General features: G+C 33.7%; 1 long non-coding RNA gene across 2 annotated transcripts in view; it reads right to left on the minus strand.

Annotated features, from left to right (window-relative positions):
- The window catches only part of LOC134542399 (uncharacterized), a 35,729-nt gene extending 13,687 nt beyond the window's left edge, over positions 1-22,042 (minus strand). The window contains exons 1-4 of one of the 2 annotated variants that reach the window (XR_010076795.1): positions 21,668-22,042; positions 15,973-16,144; positions 11,660-11,851; positions 8,339-8,554 (exon numbers count right to left, since the gene is read on the minus strand). This is a non-coding gene — a long non-coding RNA (uncharacterized LOC134542399). The remainder of the gene's footprint in view (positions 1-8,338; positions 8,555-11,659; positions 11,852-15,972; positions 16,145-21,667) is intronic. The other variant, XR_010076796.1, reaches the window with a different exon arrangement.
- Between the last annotated feature and the right edge of the window lie 938 nt (positions 22,043-22,980).

Consider the following 22,980-nt stretch of genomic DNA (forward strand, 5'->3'; position numbering starts at 1 on the left):
AAAGAATATTTCAGAGGTAGCTAGATAAAGTGATACGAGAAGAGTAGTAATTCCCCCCTTCCCCAAACCCCTAAAAAACAATTGACACGTCATCACATGCAAAACGCTGCTTCAGATCTGGACCTGGATCATTTAAGTAGGAAAAAGGCGTGCATAAATTACGACCACTGATGTAATACCCAGAAATCAACCAGAGTTTAAGTGACTAGGAGCGAGGAATATTAGCACAATAAATATAAGTCATGGTCGTAGTTTTATAGTAATTTATACTCACGTTTTAGAAATTGTAATTGCTGCATGCCAAATTTACATTTTATAATTGCATAATAAAGAAAAGTTGAGAAACCGTAAAAATTAGTAAGCTTAGTATATAATTAAATGTCTTCGAATAAATGGAAATAAACCAATTTGAGGACAAATTATTTATTAAATAGCAATGTATTAAGACAAATTTTGTAGAAAAATAACTACACATTCATTGAAAATTAATAAGAAATAATATAATTTTTTTTAGATGTACAAGTATCATTACATTATATTTTCGGCAACTGGTACACATAATTATGCTATGGGCCCTGTCAATTATACATTATCACTTTTTAATCAAGAATACATATGGGCATAAAACGTATGAGGCACAGAAAATAACAAATATTAACTGATTTACACTAAAATCTACCCTGTTTACATGGCATACAAACACCAATACTAATTTGAAAAACATTTTTGGAGGTAAACATAATTTTATTAAAATGACTCTGAAATTGAAGTAGGCTGTAATAGCATTACAACATGAGTACTATAGTGTGGTTCCTCCGAGCTCAGGCTTCAGGCTGAGGATTGAGGATGGGTGGGGTCAATGACCGATTGCTCTGGTCAAGGCGGCCATTTTTGGTGTCAAAATTCCTCAAAAATGACTCAAAATGACTCAAAAACCTAAAAAAAAAAAAATCCTATTTCGAGGGAAACATTCCCGTTTGAGGGTATAGTCCCGTTTTAGTCCTCAAACATTTCAACAGCTTGTAAATTCCTAAAAGCGGCTTAAATTCCTTAGCGTCAAGCCGCTCTAAACTGCCGAGGTCATGACCTTGACAATTAAGATGATATCACCGCCAGTGTAAATTATGTCGTAACTATTGCAATTATCAGTAAGCCTGCCATCTTGAAAATACGTAATTTTTATGCTAGATAATCGGGAAAAACTACAATTTATGAAATAATTTAATTAACGAAATTTAAATAAAAAATATTTAAAAACACTGTTACACATAGTTACGGCCAGTGTTGTTAAGTAACGAATTACAAGTAATCGGATTACTTGTAACGATTACTTTTCAAGTAATTTATACTTGTAACGAGTTACATTTAAAAAATGTAATTTGTACTTGTAATAGGAATACATAACATTAATTGTAATCGATACATTAAGGTAATCAATACTTTATATTTACTTACCGTTACTTTTATTCTCGGAGCGTATAATGAATACAATTAAGAACAAGAAGAACATACATTTTTGTATTAGTAAAGTTTATAATTTTACGCTTGTAGTGCTACGATCGTATGCACAACATCTATGATCAAAAATGACAAAGCACATAAGTGGCTTGTCAGGTTCTAGATATTTTTGCCTTCTTTAACTTCACTTTGTTTACTTTTGTTGTGTCCACTACTTGCAAATGCATCGCAATCATGGATGGTATAGGTAACCGAAGTGATACTGCGACAAATTCAAATGCTGAAGAAGTCGTTAATAATGAAGATAGAATTTTTCTGTTTAGTTACCTTGATAAATATTTTGAATTATCTGGGAAGCAGAGCAAAGAGAATATGTCTGTGAAGTGTAAGTTATGTTTGGGAAATAAAATACTTAGATCAGCATGGAGCACTGCTTCAAATTTAAGGAAACACATCACGGTAAGCAAACTAGATAATGAATTTTATTAATGATATGTATTAACACTGTTTTTTACAACATTTAATGACATTAGCTACTGTATTTCCATGATTGTAATTGTTTTGTATGGTCAATTCCCAAATTTAAAGAATATTACTTTTATTACAGGTAGCTACTTGTATGAAGTCTTTTGATGTTATGTTATTCACGCAAGTTTGTCCTCAAATATTATTCATTTAATTAAAGATAATAAATTTAATCATTACATGAAATATTTTTTTTAACAAAACATATATGTATGTATATTAATGTAATAGTGTGTAAAAAAATTGAATCATAAGTCAGTTTTAAAATGGTAGCGGAAAGTAATTGTAATTTTACTGATTACTTCTATGTAAAGTAATCTTTACTTGTAATTAGTTACATTGTCACCACAGTAATTGTAATTGAGCGAAATTACTTTTTCCGAGTACTTTTAACAACACTGGTTATGGCCACCATCTTGGATTCTAAAAATGTTGCATGTTTTGTTACGCCCACCATATTGGATGTGTATAACGTCATCGTTGCACTTTTTGTTACGCCCACCATTTTTAATTATAGATCTTTGCAATTTTTGTTACAGCCACCATATTGAAAAACATAATTATTGTCCATAAAAAACATAAATGTTTTTAAAATATTTAAAAAATAATAAAAATTTAAATAATATCACTTTGCCATCTTGGATTATGATATCACTACCACCATCTTGAAAATCCGTAATTATTTTCAGATTATCATTAAAATTTATAAAAAAAATCAAATTATAATAAATTATTATTTAAAACCACACTAAATGAAGCTCGGAGTCCTTTGTTCAAACCCGGTGAGAGCAAAAATAAAAAAATGGTGACCGATCCTTCCTCCATGTAAGCTGCTGTCAGAATGACTTCCCACCACTAATGCTAAGGTATATATATTGCCAGCTAGTATGACGTCACGCCCACCATCTTGGATTATGACATGACAGACGTCATCTTGTTTACGTCTGCTAGAGTGCGCTACCGCCATGTTAGATTAATTTTTTATACATACTATAATTGCAAAAGTTATGGCATAATTCAAAATTGCGGTGATGTCATCCTAATTGTCAAGGTCATGAACACAGCGGCTTAGAATGGCTTGACGCTAAGGAATTTAAACCGCTTTTAGGAATTTTAAAGCCGTTGACAGTTTTGAGAACTAAAACGGGAAATTTTCCCTCAAAACGGGAATTTTCACTCGAAACATGATTTTTTTAAGGAATTTTGAACTATTTTTGAGGAATTTCGACACCAAATATTGCCGCCGTGACGTCAGAACAATAGGTCATTGACCCCATCCTCAATCCTCAGCCTGAAGCCTGGGCTCGGAGGAACCAAACTATACTACTACTATTACTACTACATGTTTATTTAGGCCGACCCGAATTCAAGTATATATATGAGCTTGCAACCTTGCGTACTTCACTTGCCCTTGATGAATCTGGACAGATTCAATGTTTGGCCTCTTCACATGGTACTATCTAGCCAAAAAGGATGTTTAAATTTTAATTTTGCACACAATTTTTATTGAGAAAAATATTTTAGCCCAAATTTGTCATTTACAACACTTAATTTCTGTCCCGCGAATTTACGGCAATTTAATTTATTATTTTATCTACGTTTTGTAGTTACGAACAGTAGGCTGTGTATGTGCATGTATTTGTTTAAACTTCTTTGAAAACGTGTATAAATGAATGATTTCAATAAATTTATAATAAAAATAGTTTATGTTTTTAAGTGTTCTTCAATTTTTTAAATCAAATATAACCTACAAATCATTTTTCAAAATGGTGACGTGTTTTCAACTGGAAGTATGTGAGAAGTACACAGATTTGTTTACTTGCGTACTTGAATATACTTCATTTCCAGTTATGCAGCCCTTGTGATGTCACTTCCAGGGACAAGTACGTATAGTATTATATACTTCAGGCCAATACGGACACAGCCTTACAATCTTCAATTTATCTAGAAGAATTAATTTAAATTTAATAGAGTTTAAAATTGATTTTATGAAACACGAAAGGCTATTATAAAGTTTAAATCCACTGCAGAAACACTTGCCAAGGCAGTATTTTTTGTGGTTCTCTGTATGTGTACTTTTTGGTTGTTTCTGGTTCGATAATGAAGTATTTTTTTCATGTTGTTTTAAAATATAAAATGGATACAAAGATAAAAATACAAGGAACTGGATGAATCTTAACAATTTAAATAGTTCTCTGTAGTGACTGAGGTGGTTTATTCATTTAAATCCTTACTGTTCATTTTTTTTTTGTTTAAGTTGGATTTGTTTATTTCTCTAAAAATTAATGCCACAACTAATAGAGTGATTATAAAAAAAAATGCTGTTCGTATGCAATTGTATTGGCATGCATTTGCTAGCCTTTAAATCATTGAAATAAAAGTATTCTTTTTTTTATAGTTAGGTAGATTTCGGAGAAAGACTTCCTATTGTAGCAGTTACCACTGTGCGACTTCCAGAAAATTTCTACAAAGTTTTTCGTTACATGGTTCAGTGTCCCCAATTGTCATCTCAAAACATTATATGTGTGTGTGTGTATATACATATACACACATACATAAATTTTTATGGACACGATAAATACGTAAATTTGCACAAAACATTTCTAAACTAATGCATTGTGAAATCTCGGTCGAGTTTGTTAATGGCAAATATCTGACCAATGGGACAAAAATGGGGACGGTTTAATTTTTTAATAGGACAATTGCTATAACCCCCATATCCGATGAAGAGTTATAATACCTCGTTAAATTCATACCAAAAACTTTTGTCAAAATAACTGCAAGGAATAATAAAAAGAGATTAAACGACAAAAAAAAATTCTTAACTTCCTTAGCAGGCATGCCATCAAATCAGTTCAAATTGTTTGTAAACTTTAGATGTTATCTAAAAAATGTTTATAAAGTGATTTTTGATAGGCTAAGTCTAAACATTGTTGCAGGGAGTTAGAACGATTAGAATTGAAATACAAACAAAAAATACAACATTCTTGCCATATAAAATATAAAATACATTCTTATTTTCTGCAAACTTAATAAATAGTATCTACAGCTTTGGTCTGAAATAATACTTTATACGACCAACAAATACTGTAAGGGATTGAAAAAACAGTGGCTAAAGTAGAGGTGGGTCGAAAAGTATCAACCTGATACTTTGGCACTGATACGCGCCTGTATCAGGAACGGCAAACGAGTACACTTGAAAAGTATCAGGTACTTTAGTATCAGTTCAGAATTCGCCTGGAACAACACCACGGCCAATGTGCGCAGAACCCGATCGCAGATGACGGTCACTTGGGCAGAGCTTGTGAAAGGGGAGGGAGCAGGAACGACGAATAAGGGATAAAGAAGGGAAATAATGTAGGAGAGGAAGCGCAGGGGAAGGCGTTGAAGGAGAGGCGCAAAGCGAAATTGTTACAAGTCGTTTGGCTATTGTCCCACATTAAAGTACGCTCAGAGCGCAGTGCGTGCACAGACTCGTTCAATAATAAAACTAATGAAATTTTAATATTAAAAAGTACATTAATACAAGATATAATATTTATATTTGTGCACCTAACAGCTATGAAAATGCAAATAAATTCTCAGTTGACACTAATAAGAGATGTAATCAACATTAGGACTTTTTTTTCCGAAAACAATTAGTAACTAGTGTTTTCATACATTAAAACATTACGATTTTATAAAAAACTAAAAATTAAAAAAAAAACATACGTACATTAGTGAGCATACTATATCAATGTTTACGTTTCAAATGTTTCTTCAGATTAGTCGATGATGATTTATAACTCAGTTTTTGTTTACACAAATTACAATTAGCAAACTCATCATTTTCCGTAAAAAAATTCCACACAAATGAAGTCTTTTTCGTGCACTTATCCATTCCTTATTTCACTATAAAGATACTAACTACAAAGCATGACAGCCCGCAACAATGTACATGGTGATACACGGCCAGGACGAACTGCAGTGAATGTTGAACTGATTGATACTGGCTGTATCAGGCGGGCATGAGAGTAACAGAGGTAGAGAATTACCGGGCGTGATAAATAATGTATCAGATTCTCCTTCCGGTCGCACGGTCTGCGTACGCGGAGCTTTGTTACTTCCTGGGACCATCTGATACAGAAGTATCAGAGACTTGTAACTAGGTACATTACTGTATCAGTAAAAGGTTGGAACAGATACAGAAAATTGCTGTAACAACCCACCTCTAGGCTAAAGAACAGAACATTTCTTAACTATAACTACCTTACCAAATTCACAACCAAATCTGATACAATTTATCGAAAATCTTCTAAATAGTATCTAAAATGTTTCTCTGAAACAAACTTTTGTGCATTTGAGAATATTTGGGTTTTTTTAAAGAATTACCTTGGAGTCATCCGCAAAGTTAATGAGATACTTAGTTTTACTGATTCTTCCGCATCATTCACGTATTCAATAATAGGACGGGACAATGCTTCCTTGGGCAAACCCGATATTTGTTGTTTGGTTATCAGAATTGACAATGCGGACCCATCATTCAGCTTGAGCAGAATGAGTACTATATGCTTCAAGTCATTAAAATAAAACTGTAATAATATGTGTGTTTTTAAACTATTCCCAGTTAAAATTATTTTTATTCAACATTATATTTTGATTAATTGTGTCAAATGTGTTAGATGCTTTACAAAAAATTCCTATTGATTTATCATCAATTGCCTTGTATCGGTATCTTTTATACAAAAAATCAGCAAAAGCTGTTTCAGTGCTTCTAGCTGTGGTAAATTTGATAGTATTTTATAATTTTCATACATATAATTTTAGCACATTAATTAAATATTATTGCGAAACTAGACGTAACTGCTATCAGACGATAATTTTATATATTGGATTTATTACCTTTCTTATGCAGAGAAATAGTTCTTGCAGTTTTAAGATATGAAATGATTCCAGTAGTAAAAGATGAGTTTATTGAAGGAAATAAAGGAACGCATATACCATTAGAAAACAACCAACTATAAAAAAATTAAATTATAAAAATTACTTTACTACACATAAATCACAAATTTTAAATTGCCAAAATTACAATAACATTCAAAATATTGCGTAACCTGATACAGAGGCAGACCATGGGGCGAAAGAGGACATGTGTTGCTGTCAGAAGTAAAATAAAGAAAATACATTTATGTGGTTTTGAAACCAAATAATTCACATGTGTTAGCAAACACTGCTTGCTTGTAAGCGTACAATTGCTACATTGGTATGGCACAGTTTTGCTAGTATATCTTTCAAAAATTTTCTTAATTAAAAATTAATAAAAAATCATTTTTTGAGAAAATATTTTTCATCATATTTTAAAAATTCAAAGCTTTCTTCACAAAACTATGGCTTTACGTTTGTTTACCTACTATGATATTCACGGCAGAAATAATTTCCCTGGTGGCTGCAAAACTATGGATTTTAGCCTAAATGCTTTACTTTATTTTTGGACAATGGATTGTGAAAGTTATTTTCCCACAAATGCAACAACATTATACTCCACTTCTTGCACGTACAAATAAAGAATTTTTCTTCAAATTTTGAGTGTTTCAGTTTTAACGTCATTGCAATAATCATGCCACCCTTGGAATGGAAACTGTAATACAGTGAATGCAGTGATGCATGCAGATAACCAGATTCACTCATTCTATGTACAAGCTTACGTCCTGATGGTCAGTTTCAACCATAACAGCTACACGTTTTCACGTAGGGCTGTATTGCCAGCAGACCCCATTTTGGCACTCGTGTCCTGGTTATCACAGTCCTTGTATGAGATCAGATGTAATTAAGTCAGTTTTCAAATATCCTACACCAGGTGTGATGTTAAACTACCCCTTTTTTAATAGGAGACAGTGTGCAAACACTGATAAAAAGCTAGCCACTTTGTTTTATGAGGGAAAAAAAAATAACTATTGCACCAATAGCTTTCAAGAACATAAAGAATGGTTGCTATAGATTCTGTGATCAAATTTCCCTGACCACACGTTTCCCTGCGAAAAAAAAATCAGTATTTTTTTTTAAAGTTGATATTTCAAACAAATGTGCACATCAAAATATAAAATATTCAGCTGTTATTTTAGTTTACTCTTTTATTTCCATTTTATAATTGTTGACAATCATAGGTAGTGTTTTTGCAGTCAGGGAATTTTATAGTGATGAAGGAAACTATTACACACTGTATTTCAGATTCAAATTTACAACAAAGGTGGCTGGCTGTTTTCCTCTTGTCTTTCAAAATTTCCCAAACTTATTTAAAATCTGTACCTTTTTAACAGCAGAATTACAAGTACTTATGTTGTGATTAATAATTAACACACACTTCTGGATTGCATACCTTCTCACAGAAATGGCTGGCAGTTTCATAAACTTCTCTGAACGTCCTGCATTCTGTTCCTTTCAAGCAGGAGTTGCCTTCCTTTGTCCAGTTGAAATTTCTTCCCCAGTTATCTGTACATGTGTACTCATCCAAGCATGCATTGAACCAGGAATCACAGTCTTCCTGGCACAGAGGCACGTTAAAAAACCTTTCATTGCGAATCTTCATTTGCACCTGGAGAAAAGAATAAATATTCCAAATAAAAGATAAAACAACTCCATTCAGAAATCAGGCATCCAAATTTGAAAGAATACACAAATGTCAGAACTCTAATATTCTTCAAAAACTTGATAAAAAACATAAAATCAAATTAAGTTTGCAGGCTTTCACGGCCACTGTTTGGACTGACAACTACTACCCTGAATATGGTAACCCCAATGTTGGGAACGATTTCTTCCAACTTAACGTAACAAACATCCCACTAACCAAGCCAACTCATTGAAGTAAATGACAATGTATTATTGAAGCTCAGAATGGATTCCGTGAAAACTTTCATAATTTTTGCAAGGAAATATGCGAGAAGAATAATGTGGTTGGTGCAGGGTAAAAAAAGTTATAGTCAAAATAAGCTGATAATGGGCTTGCATGTTTCATAAATGTTTGCTTACTGATAATATAGTCAGCCCGATCGTATATAGCTAGCGAGTCGGATCTCGTAAGTTAGTGGTGAGACAGCTCTCGCGAGGGGAGGTTGTTGAAGGTTGCAGCTTTGAAGCCTGCCTTCTAGCAGGCATCGTTGTAAGGTCTTACAAAACTATCTCAGTCTCGCACTCTCTATATAGTTTTTCTAAGAGAGGACAGAGGGAAGCAAGCCACAAAAAGGGTCTTCTCCCCAACCTCTTGGCCTACATCCTTGGAACCCACAGCCATGATGTGACAACTAGTCCAAGCCAAACTTCATTGTTTTCTGCCTGCACAGGAAACGAGACCAAAAAATGCATACCTGTGAAAAATTGTCCTAAGCTGAATTTTTGCACTGTGGTAGAGTTGACAATGCTTAATGACATACCAAAGGTTTACCACCATTCATTGTGCATCACACAGAAAAGGTTCCAGTAAAGACCTAGATGACAGCATCTTACAGCATTCCATTAAAATGATTCTTATTAACTCAGATACTAACGTAGACTCAAGATAAAAATACCAAAGTATTATTGAAAAGATTTTGTACACAGCCATGTTGAAACATCCAAAGATTTATTTTAAAAACAAAATATAATTGATAAAGATATGAAATAAATAGTTTTTTCTCAGTTATGGAAATGAATATACAATTTAATAAAAAAATGAAGAAACAAAAGTCAAATTCCTCTGAATAAACGTTTTTGAAGTGAAACTTATTTTCTGAAGGGACTACAATTTTCTAGCTTTACAGAAATTCCAATTGCATGAGGGAATAGTTAGGTACGATGTGGGAGAACCGATAGAAGAGAAGAGTGCATCAGGGCCGAAGCTACTTCAACGCATGCAATAGCGATCGAATGGGAAGCCAGCAAAAGGAGGAGGGGAGGGGGATGGGTACGTAGCGTAAAATGCTATATGCTAGTGGTAACAGCCGGAAGGGGAGACTGCAGGGAAGAAATGACACAGCAATGATGCTATGAAATTCTCGTAATGCTGCTGCTGTTTTTTAATTTGTGATAATACCCACATTCTTACTATTTTCGATTATTATCTCTTGTTCAATAAAAAATACTAATAATTTATCTATATCTGTATCTAATAAGCAAGAAGTTTCACTTCTGTCGCGTGTGGACTCCATGCAGTTTGTTTTCTTATTCTTTTACCTTTAAGACGGAATGTTTACAAAGTGTTAGTTGGATCACTAAAGCTGCTCGAGCATTGCAAAGTGCACCATAGTGCTGCGATGCTGCAGCAGCTCGGACCACAGCAACATGGTACAACATTCATTACAAGTGACCATGAACAAAAATATTTAACAATTTGAGGGTTTTAATCATTATGGGATTTCTGCAAACACATATAGGCTAGTTTATCTGATTGAGTACATTTGAGTTATATTTAAGTATGGTGTATATAATTAATTTCCTAAGCGAAAGTTTTTATATAACTTATAAAATCAAATATTTACTACGTATGTCTTCCGCAATATTATAAATTTGAATGCTCCAAAAATAAATTAGGTATAAAAATTATTTAACATAACTGTTTGTTTTAAATACATTTTTAATTAACAAATAAAATTCTTATTTTAAAATTTGTGTTTTTAATGTGCGCTTTTGTTTTTTTTCCCCTTACCTATATGTAGGCATTAATTTAAATTAGTTTAAAAATTTAAATAATATTGTCAGTCCCTCTCATAACTCTGTGTACATCTTTTTAGTTACAAAAAAATCTAATGACTGTATACATTACAATAGCAATAACAGTACACATGATCTACGCATATTGCATTACTTATAAGGTTTCCTTTTAATTATATTAACAATACAATTGGAATTTTCATCCTATCAGGGTCAAGCCCAGCATTAAAAAATCTCGACACTTAACCAGGTCCATCCTAGAGTCTGACCCTTGGGTATTCACCACCTCCTCCTATACCCTGCACTATACCAATGGCACTTTTCTTTCACACTTCTCTAAAACTTTAGTTAATACTTTGTACTACTTTTTAGATTGCAATAAACTGAAGACTAAAATAAACTACAATCATGAATAATAAATAAATAAACTCCAAATGAATATCACATTACTTTGTATCAGCTCCTTAATTAAAATTAAAATTGCAATTACATTAAATAAATGATTACTGATAAAATTATGGTTTTTATCATATCTATAATGTCTGATGATTAACCTACAAAAGTTCCATCTCTAAATTATTTATAGTTTTTAACCCTACATTGAATAATAATAATTCCAGAATATCAAAAATAAATTTTGTTTTAAAATTTAAAAAAAAATAATAATAATTATAAACCACAATACTCCAAAACACTCTAAAAGCTATATCATTAACAAATATATTGTTTTGTTTACTATGATGTGGTGCACCATTCCTCTTAACATACACAATATTTACAATAAATACTACACAAATTATTGATGCATTATAACAAAAGAAAAGTTCATACAGAATCAAAAGATTAAATTAAATTATGTGGCACAATTTGTGTGTGTAATGTAAATTAAATATAACACATTTTTAAATCAATTAGTAAGTTATATGACCTAATGGCAACTTACGCAATCACTAATCAAAAACTTTTATGTAACTACATTTATTTATGAGTTAAAGTATTAAACACAAAGCCATACCTTCACAACCCAGGGACCAACATTTGGAGAGCATTCGTAGAAACACTGATCTTGAATGAAATGCCTTCTGCAGTCTTGAGATAAATTTTTTACATGTCCACAATGATTGAAATTAAAATTGTACAAGCTGCCATAATGGGCATGCTGTGTGGTGTTGTGGGTGCAACAAGAGCGATCCTTCCACGGTGTACACTGTGACAATAAAAAAATTTCACACATATGATCTTAGATGAACCATAACTGGATACTTAAAAATGATAAATGAGCAAAACATAGCAATGAAACACCACCCACAAGCAACTCTATGCTAGCAATGGACAAGCAAACTTTCCAGCCTAAGTATACTTTGCTTATCAAAAATAAAGACATCACGACATTCAAAGTCTTACCTACCCAAGATGAACACAAAACAACGTTTTAAAACGGCACTTTAATGTATACTTAAGAACAATCACAGAAACAGTTTTCAAATTATTTTTATGTATAAGTTATTCATGATTACTGCAATTGTATACAGTTTTAGGCCTAAAACCGCAATCAACATTTATTTCCAATGATGCCAAGTGCAATCGTAACAAAGTAAAAGACTTTTTCAATCAATGTTCTAGTGAGTCCTCTACAGCTGTGATCACTAACGAGTCGTGCTCGAGTCATGGGTTTGATCCTAAAAACCTGGCATGACTCTTTATTATGAGCACCGAGTCTATACCCAAGAGGGTCGGAATCCACTACAATAATGAATGTCTCTTCACCTTATGACTGCATCATATCATTTTCAATCATTAAGAAAGGACACAGAAAAAGATGTGAGAACCATAGAAGGATCACTTTAATGTGCCATTGTGCAAAGGTGTATGTGAAGATCTTGGAAAAGAAGATAAGCAAGGGCAGCTAAGGTATGGAGAAGGGAGGTCTACCAGACCTGATTTTTGCCATGCGACAAATAATGGAGAAAAGATACGAATTTGGGAAATATCTAGTAATGATATTCCTCGATGTGAAGAAGATGTAGACAGTATGAAAAGAGAGCATGTGTTTGGCAAGCTAAGAAGATGGCATTAAATAAGTGTTAATAAGTAGAGTGAGGAGTATGTATAAGGAAAACAGAAGCAATGTGAGAACTGGGAGAGGGATGGTTTAACCAAGCCAAAGGATTGAAGCAGGATAATGCATTGTCCCCATTGCTACTTATTAGTGTTTGAGAGTATGAAGAGTGGAAGAAAAGATTGGAGAATGAAAGATGAAAGCCATGCTATTTGCTGATGATTAGATGGTCTGAGGAGAAAAGGAAGGTGAGGTGCGAGCAACTAACAGCAAAGAGTGAGGAAATGTGGTATGAGATTCAGCACTAAAAAGAGTGAAGTGATGGTCATGACAAAGAACAAAAATGGAGTAAGGAGATGCATTAAATTAGATGGTGTTGAGCTGAAACAGGTGGAAACCTTCAAGTATCTAAGAAGTGTATTGGAGGGAGGTGATAAAAACAAGGAAGAAATTGTCAGGAGAGGACAACAAGGAAATGCATTCTACAGGTGTGTGAGAGATTTGGTATGGAAGCGGAGGTATCATTAAAATGCAAACAAGTGTTGTACAATACCTCTATGTGCCCATAGTCACTTATGGAGCAGAGGCTTTGACTGTAGATTAGAGAGAAGTTGGGGAGATCAGAGCAATAGGAATGAAGTTTATGAGGAGTATGTTGGCAGTTACAAGGCGAGACAGGATCAGGAATGAGATGGTGCAAGCAAGAGCAGGAATTCAAGACTTGAATGAGAAATTGGAAAAAAGAGAGGCTGCCAAGGAAAATGATGGAGTTGAAGTACACATGAAGAAGATCCTCAGGAAGACCCAGGAGGAGATGGAAACAGCAGATAGTTACACTAGGTGCAATATAACTCCGAGCTTGAGCTAGGTCACACATGAGAAGTAGGGACTGCAACACGAGTGGGGGGTCGGGTGGATGATGAGGGGGTATAAGCAGATACGGCGACCTTTCACAGCAGGTAGAGAAAAGCAGAAAACATTGACCACTTACCACTGACGTTCCAAGCACTACCTCAGTTCTTCAATGCCACTGACTGTTCCATCCGAAGAGTCTGATGTGTAAACGTCATGCTGTCACTGTTTGCATCACCTAACTGAACAATCACTTTATCAATTCCAATGTCAAAACGCACATCCTTATCCCAGTATTCGTTCTCGAGTATCTTGACGTGATTGCAAATCGGTATCCAATCTTCTGGACCCATTCGGTTAAATATCCCCTCGCAGTTTTTTTACATTTGCCAAATTCAAGTAACATTTCTTGAAGCGACTTCTCCTTTAACTTTAGCCCATATGCTTTCTATCGGATTCAAATCCGGATGATAAGGGGGCAGACGAAGTAATGTGTGGCCACTATTTACCAATAGTCTGTCTGCCGAGTACTGCACTTGCGAAGGTTTGTGCTTCTTTATGAGGTTATACAAGTTTGGTTTGAGCATGTCGCTAGTAAAGTAAATATTCTCCTTACTTAACCACTGCTGCATTTCCAATTTTGTCGAGCTGGAGGTAGGCGTTTTATTTATTTTTACATTGTGATAGGGAGCATTATCTATCACAACACTGTTTGGTGGAAGATTTGGTATTAATTGTTCGGTGAGCCATTTTTCATAATTATCTTTATTCATGTTTTTGTGATAAAACCTTTTTCGCCACCTGCGTGAATCATTATTAATCTTTGAACCTTCGCGACTAGTAAACCATTTGAGGACATGTCACTCCACATTTTATTTTTTACATGAGACGACAATATGTACGACTCATCCATGTATATAATTGTGCATTCATCGTTTCTATATTGACGCATACTCTTGAGATATTCTAGACGTTTTTGCCGAATATCTGATTTTTCTATTAAAAGTAAGCGCTGCGATTGGTTTTCTGCCACCTGAATCCTAGCTTCTTCAAAGTAGTCCTTAAGGTTGTATTGCTACCTTGGTAACTTATGTCATTCTTTAGTTTACGTCATACAGTTTAGACAGTCGGCACACGTTTTTCAAGTAAATAAAAATTGTACACATACACACTACGTTGTACCACAGCTTCATCAAAGGTGTCAAGTTCGTGTTTACATGTTTTCTTTCGCTTCTTGTTGGGCGTCTCGAAAGATGTTCCTTCACCAGCTTCATTCCTCTTAGCCTCCCTTTTAATTGTTTGAACAGTCGTGCGAGGCACACCCGTTGCCTTAGCTGTTCTCAGCTGTGCTTTCTCTAGTGAAATGGAGGGTTCCTGCAATCGCGCTTTGTTTCCCATAAACTGCAGAACGTTATAGACGATTTCCCGCGCCTGCACTGCACTACATATGTAACACTGGCTCTGAACAAAAGTGATACACTACATGCACACAAACCTCAGATCCAAACTGTAAACGAATATGTTTAGAAAGTACCACGGATGTGTTAACGAACGTATTCGTCGGATTTCACCGAAGGACTAAGTTTTCACTCTGTGCAGTAGCGTGTAGCGTGTAGCCCCTGTTACGCATTATCGCTTGTTACCGCGCCACGTCTGCCTTCCCCAATGTCGTGACTCACATACACACGATTTTCTAACCGTCACCCCGGCTTGGAGTTATGTTGCGTCTACTGTAAAGAGGTGTAGGAGAGAGGAGAATACTGGAATAGAATGAATGAGGAATGGTGGAGTGATAGAGGAAGCTGGAGGCATTTTACTTTGTTGACCCGGCCACAGGCTGGAATGAATTGATGATGATGATAAATAAAGGGCTCTTCCTGTAAAATTATAATGATAGCTTTCTTGCATTGGTCATTTCTTCATATTTTGCCAATTGACAAAATGTTGTTTTAGTGATTTTAAATCTCAAGTACGAACACTTGCATGACCTTTATAAAATACAAAGTAAATATCTGGTAACAAAGTTCTGATGAAACAAAATGCAAGAGAGCTGTTATGATAAAAATATAACTATAGTCCCTTAAATAATAATAAAAACATAAAAAACAAATAACCAGCATGGTTTTTGCAATAGAGCCTTGAACTATGTAAAACTCTATTATGCATATGAAAATAAGCTACGATCTTAACAATAATTTTACAAAACAATTAAATATCATGTATAAATTACAGTTCATTACTAGGAAACTGACAAATTAAACATAAATGTTTCATCCAACAAAATAAATTCCTTGTTTCTGTCTTTGAGGGACTAACATAAGAAATAAACAAGCATTGCTGAGCAGAAAATATTTCTATCAGTATAATCTGAAAAAAGAAATTACCAATGTCAAGATCTGTGGACCATCATACATTACCTGCTGAAAAAGTTCTGCTTCAGGACCTGGTTTGCTTTTGTGATGTTTGCTATCTATGCACATGTTAAACAGTCGATCTTGATCTGCTGCTACAGCCCTCACATAGTGAACACTGCATGTAATAGCAACACTAAGAAATAATGATGCAATCTTCATGTTGGCTTGGCCAAATCTGGTGGGAGGAAAATATTAATTGTAGATGATCAGTTTGGAAAGTCAACGTAAATATGAAATTGTAATGTTAAATTGAACCCTGTATGTTTTAAGGTAGGTCACTCATTGATAGCATTCCATTCTACTTAGTTTTCTTCATGTAGTGTATCAACATGCTGTCACATGCTTACACAAGCATCTTTGTGTCTTATATTGTGCTGTTTGCAGGCACAATATTAGGGTGGCTTATTTTATTTATTTAACCTTCAGTAAAATATATGTAAATTTTCTATCAATATGTGAATTATTAACATTTCTTCATAGTTAATTTAATCTGTGTTTACTTAAAATCATCTTTAACATTTGGTCGCTTTCGCACTAGCATCTGCGGCATAATTTAAAATTTATTTTAAGTTAACAAATGGTGAACAACCTGCAGTGCTGAACTCATACACATAGTACACATTCAAAAAGTACAATTTGTTTGTTTACTACCGTGCAAGTTGACTGTGTGTACGTAAGGAAGAGAACACCATGCACCCTCTTGCACTATGGCCTGAACACAATCAACATAAATCACAACACAGTACATAACAGTTAAACTCCATTATTTGATTTGGCTTCCTTGCTGAAATTGTAAACTGCAATAGGCATTTACACAAATCCGGTATTAGGATTAAGTAGAGTTTGCTCTAGGTTTAATGGTAACTGTTCCTTGTTGTGAACAAAGTTGTATTTTTATATAAAATATTAAAATAAAGAAAGGATTTGGTTGTGTTTGTGATGTAAAGCTATAGAATTATCAAAACATATTTGATTTTTGAAATATGTATAAAACTTTGAGGAACATTGTTCCCAAGAGCAATTTTCTTGTGTAAAACATTCAATTGTAATTTAATGTAAAAAATTAAAATACCTAAAGTAAACAGTTGAATGATTTTATGATTTGAAACTGGACAATTACATACCTACCAAAATATTTTTAATTTTGAGGATATTTATTATAAAGCTTTTATATAAACTGGATATGCGATAAGGAATATTGTCCCCTTTAAAAATTGTTTCGTAAAACGTACCCAATAGTATTTTAATATAAATATTAAAATCAAGTAAGCAGTTAAATGTTTTCGTGATGCAAAAATGTATCACAACCGAAATAAATTTAATTTAAAAAATATCCATTATTAAACTTTAATTTAAAGAAGCTACGCAATAAGGAACAATTACCAGTTTAACTCTTGAATTGAATGGATCGTTACGCTCACAATTGGGCTTTCACCTGGTGGCAAGGAGTCCTAACCTTAGTATAGTATAGTAGTTTTATTGTTCAAATCGACTACAAAAATGTACAATTATATTGTACATGTAGTATAGGACTCGTCAAGAATATTAAACATTATGAATACACATTTAAGTACAATCATATACACACAAACAAAAATAATAGTAAAAAACAAATAATGTACACCATATCATAATAATAATAATAATAATAATAATAATAATAATACATTTTTAGCATAGTTTTGCTTCCATAAAATCATTAATAGAATAAAAACTGAATTCCAACAGCAAATCTTTCAGTTTTTTTTTTAAATGCACAAAGTTGGTTTTCTGATTTAAAATTTGGTGGAAGTTTGTTATAAAGACATATAGCAGAGTATCTTGGACTATATTATTACTATGATTGTTGATTGGCTTCACAATTTGTGCATCAGATTGATTTGTATGAGAAATTTGATTATGTCTACTAACTGAAAAACAGCTGCCAGAGTACAAATCGTTATTTACACTAAAAAATTCTTTGAAGGAACACTAGACCTAGTTAGCCACTTATCTAATAATGTATATAGGCCTACAGGTTTTACAGTTACTGGTAACACAGTACCAATGTTTCCTACATTTCTCACACCACTTAATACCTTCTTAGAATTTAACCATTTATCTAAAAAAATGAGTTTTGATGCACGCACCCTAAATTCACAAACAGCATCACATATTTTTGTAGCAATTTAAAATTTTCCTTTAATATTTAAATGCAAGCCATGAGTTGTGTACATATTTCTGATCATAGTGTAAGCATCAACATAGGATTTCACATTTGGGAATTTAGCACATAGCATCTTATACTTACAATTTGTATCATCAACCGCCAAATTTACACAAGATGTACTTATGAGATCATGCCTTTAGGGAATATTTACCACGATCACTGATTTATGATTTATTTTTCTCAGATTCTCTTCCAGGCACTGAACAGCTTTCTCTCCATTTCGAGCTACATCAATTGCACCACCAATTAACACTAATATATCATAATTTTTGACACTTGTAGGATCTTTTTGAATGCACCGTAGCACTTCACTTAGAGGCGCACCTGGTTTAGTGAAGCCCACAGCACTGATGTCTGGTTTGATGGTTTTAACCTGCTCAGCAATGCCTTTAGCATGACTATCACCCACAATCAACATTTTTTTAATCTGTTGTTTGATAGGCTTTTTATCTGTTGAAAACTCAACAGTCCCTCGGTGATAGCTCTTAGGCCCATCTATCGATTTTTCTTTGTGCAATTTAGAACTTTTCCTTTGTTTATTGATAGAAATTTTACTGTTGTACATTATATTGTCTTTCCTATCAAAATTAGATGCAAGAGGTGGGAATTCAGATATTGATTCAGCTAAAACAGAATATTTATTATTTAACGGCGTAACAAGATTTTGTGATAACGAGTCATGGTTCACTAATTTACTTCGCCTACCATTTGCTTCACCTGTCCATACCTCTTCCAACTTGTTAGGAGTATTAAGCATCTTACGACTCACAGAAAGATCTTCCTTTAGAATACATATAGGTAACTTCTTTCAGCGAATCAATCTATTCTGTTAAAATCTGAATTTTATTTACATGTTTGGAGTCTGTTGTAGTACATCCGATTTATTCCCTTCTATTCTCACTGGCTTCTTCGCCAAGATGGTTAATATCTTCATCTAAATGGTTAGCACTTTTTACTGAACACATGGCACATTGCCATTTATTTTCCGGTATTTTATTTTCTTCAACATCTCAGCACTTGCTATAATGATACCACATATCACAATTATCACAAAGTATTCCATTACGTACATTTTTTAAGCATTTTCTACATTTAGCATCATATAACACTACATTTTTGTGCACAGTTGATACAACGGACTTTCTAGTCGGCACCATGTGTTATAAATTTGTGGCATACCTGGCAGCCTACTCATTCACCACAATTTTATCCTCGGATCCTTTGCATCTTTCACCGTTGGCATCTCTTCATCCAGCCAATTCCACTCCCTTCCTGTCATCCCGAGGATTTGATGATTATTGTTAGTTCTGTGAATCAGAAGCTCTTAACACCCTACTATGTTGTTTGAGAAGTTTATTTAATCAACAATAAAATATGTGTATTGACTAGATTGTGCCAAATTTTAATTTATTTTATTTAATATGTAAAATATAAAAATTGCATTGGATTTTGACTTTCCTGCACTAGATTTAATTCTGTTAATACAAATTGTTTTTATGATTATATACTATCAACCACAGTAGAATTAATTAGCCGAAGGCTGAAATACATAAAAGAGAAGGGTTAAGTTGTCCGTTGTTATCAGGCCACTGTGCTATTTCTGTTGTCTAAACGTTTATTGCTATACCTAGATGTGTGTTAATACTATGTAGATTGTGTCCAGGTCTTTTAAGTGTTACACATTGAAATTACCTAGACCTTTCATTCCCAAATTATTGAAAATAGAAAATATATTCTTAGGTAAAATACGGATGAATATATATCTAGAATTACAATTATACTAAAAAAAGAAATGTAATAAAATTTATATACATTTTGAGGATGTGGCCATATGGCAAACATTGGAAAACAGAATTTCCTTTATATTTGAATTCACAAGAGAGGTTTAAAATTTGTGTTGCCATATGGTGTCAGACTGAGGATAAGTTAGATTTGAATCTGAGATTCGAATCTGAAAAATTACCGGATGGTACCATAATTATCGTACACACCTTAAAAACCCAGAAATTCGTTCATGCAACAACAGCCTAAGTCAATTCCTTAAATTAATGTGTATAAAATAGGAAAAAAAAAAAAGTATATGCATGTTCATGAACATAGACGTGTTAATGAAATGGTTTGCAAGAGAGATCTTCAAAATTAAATAAAAATATAAATGTTTAATTAGGATAAATAAAATTCGAAACTGAGATTTGAATATGAAAACGAGTGTAATTTTGATATATAAAAATTAAACTAGACAATGGTGCAACATTCGGCTTGGTGCAAACGTTTAAGGAGGCCCTTGGGTACACCACACAACCTTCAGAACTGGGGGATATGGTACCATTTTTTACCACGAGCCCCCCTTTGTGGTAAAAGTGTGTATTTATTTCAGACTTGTTAATAAATAAATTAATAAAAATTAAACTAGACAATGGTGCAACATTGCTTGGTGCAAACATTTAAGGAGACCCTTGGGTACACCACACAACCTTCAGAACTGGGGGATATGGCACCATGTTTTACCACAAGCCCCTCTTTGTGGTAAAAGTGTGTATTTATTTCAGACTTGTTAATAAAAAAAATTAATAAAAATGGTGCCATATCCCCCAAGTTCTGAAGGTTATGTGGTGTATCCAAGGGTCTCCTTAAACGTTTGCACTAAGCCTAATGTTGCACCATTGTCTACTTTAATTTTTATTAATTTTTTTATTGACAAGTCTGATCAAAATAAACACAATCACCACAAAAGGGGGCTCGTGGTAAAAAATTGTGCCATATCCCCCAGTTCTGAAGGTTGTGTGGTGTACCCAAGGGTCTCCTTAAACGTTTGCACCAAGCCGAATGTTGCACCATTGTCTAGTTTAATTTTTAATTAATTTATTTATTAACAAGTCTGAAATAAATACACACTTTTACCACAAAAAGGTGGGCTCGTGGTAAAAAAATGGTGCCATATCCCCCAGTTCTGAAGGTTGTGTGGTGTACCCAAGGGTCTCCTTAAACGTTTTCACCAAGCCGAATGTTGCACCATTGTCTAGTTTAATTTTTACATATCAAAATTACGCTTGTTTTCAAATTCGAATCTCAGTTTCCAATATTATTTATCCTAATTAAACATTTATATTTTTATTTAATTTTGAAGATGTCTTGCAAACCATTTCATTAACACGTGTAAGTTCATGAACATGCATATATAATTTTTTTCCCTATTTTATACACATTAATTTAAGGAATTGACTTAGGCTGATGTTGCACGAAGGAATTTCTGGGTTTTTAACGTGTGTACGATAGTGGTACGATCCGGTAATTTTTCAGATTCGAATCTCAGATTAGAATCTAACTTATCCTCAGTGTATCAGAGGGAATGAAAGGGCTAAACTGAGTGTCTTGATTTATTAGAATCTGATTACCAATTAGCAAAGGTATTTTCATTCAAAAAATGACAGGGCAATAACACAAACTATGAAATAAAATTTGGCCGGTTACATAACATTTAATACTCACCCAATAAAAAATGCAATACAAAACGCAGCACTCAAACTTGTACTGTAAAATATTATTGAAAAACTTACACACACAATTATTTACACAACAAAATAACTTTTATAGTGATATTTTTGTAAGGCATAAACTAAAAGAGGAACATTTGACTAATCATTGAAACGACTGCTAAAGCGGCAAAACACAAAATCATAGACACCAGCTATAAAATGTAGAAACGCAAGGTGATAGAAACTTCGAGATATATCGGTATACTAGGTGATAATCAAAGAATTACGAGTAGAATATTCTTGATTTTAAATCTCCATACTTCCAGTTTAATGAGATTGCTTGTGGACACTTGCTTGCCAGAGTGCATTAATTTCTCGCGACAAAGGGCTTAGATACTGTGTTTTTCAGGTCCACAATCTTCTCTACCCTTCACACTCGTCGACGAATACAATACAAACAATTACACAAAAATGCGAGTGCTTAGTGCAGTGAAATTACACAATTTTCTGTATAGAGTCTTATTACATAATAAATCTTCGAAAAAAGTCGTTTGCATATCTCGTGTTCTTATTTCATAAAATATCAGTGTTTGAACAACCAATGTGAAAATAAATAAAATTAATTAAGTTAAATTCATAAAATCTGATTGGATTTCTATGCGAATTGAATGCATACTTTTCTAATCTGCATCCTGGGAAGAATGCAATCCTACAGATAATTCTCATCCCTAATCATTCCCAGAAATGGCAAAAAAAAAAAAAAAAAAAAAAATAGAATTTCTTCTTTTCTACCAGTGTTCATACAACAAATCAAATATTTATTTTCAACTAACTGCCCGACCCGGATTCGCACGGTTATACCAATTGAAAAAAATTAAGCCACACCTCCCATTTACGGTAATGGTAAATAAAAAAAATTCAGTGAAAATGTATTACAATGCTGTATAATGTACCGGAGAGAAAATGAATAGCACCAATGGTTTCCCGACTCGTGCACGCACGGTTATACCAATTGAAAAAAATTAAGCCACACCTCCCATTTACGGTAATAGTAAATAAAAAAAATTCAGTGAAAATGTATTACAATGCTGTATAATGTACCGGAGAGAAAATGAATAGCACCGATGGTTTCCCGACTCGTGCACGCAAAGTACAACTGATGTACCCGTACTTCGCTACGGCAGTCTACAGGCAGATCACTCTTGCGCCGCTCATTCTACATGCCCCTCCTTGTGGGTACGCCACTGCCGCGCGATGCCCGTTGCCATGGAGATGCAGAAGGCATGAACAATGCAAAATCCTGTTCTCATGCACACAAAGTACCCA

This window comes from Bacillus rossius, chromosome 1, assembly GCF_032445375.1.
Source record: "Bacillus rossius redtenbacheri isolate Brsri chromosome 1, Brsri_v3, whole genome shotgun sequence".
Classification (NCBI taxonomy): domain Eukaryota; kingdom Metazoa; phylum Arthropoda; class Insecta; order Phasmatodea; family Bacillidae; genus Bacillus; species Bacillus rossius.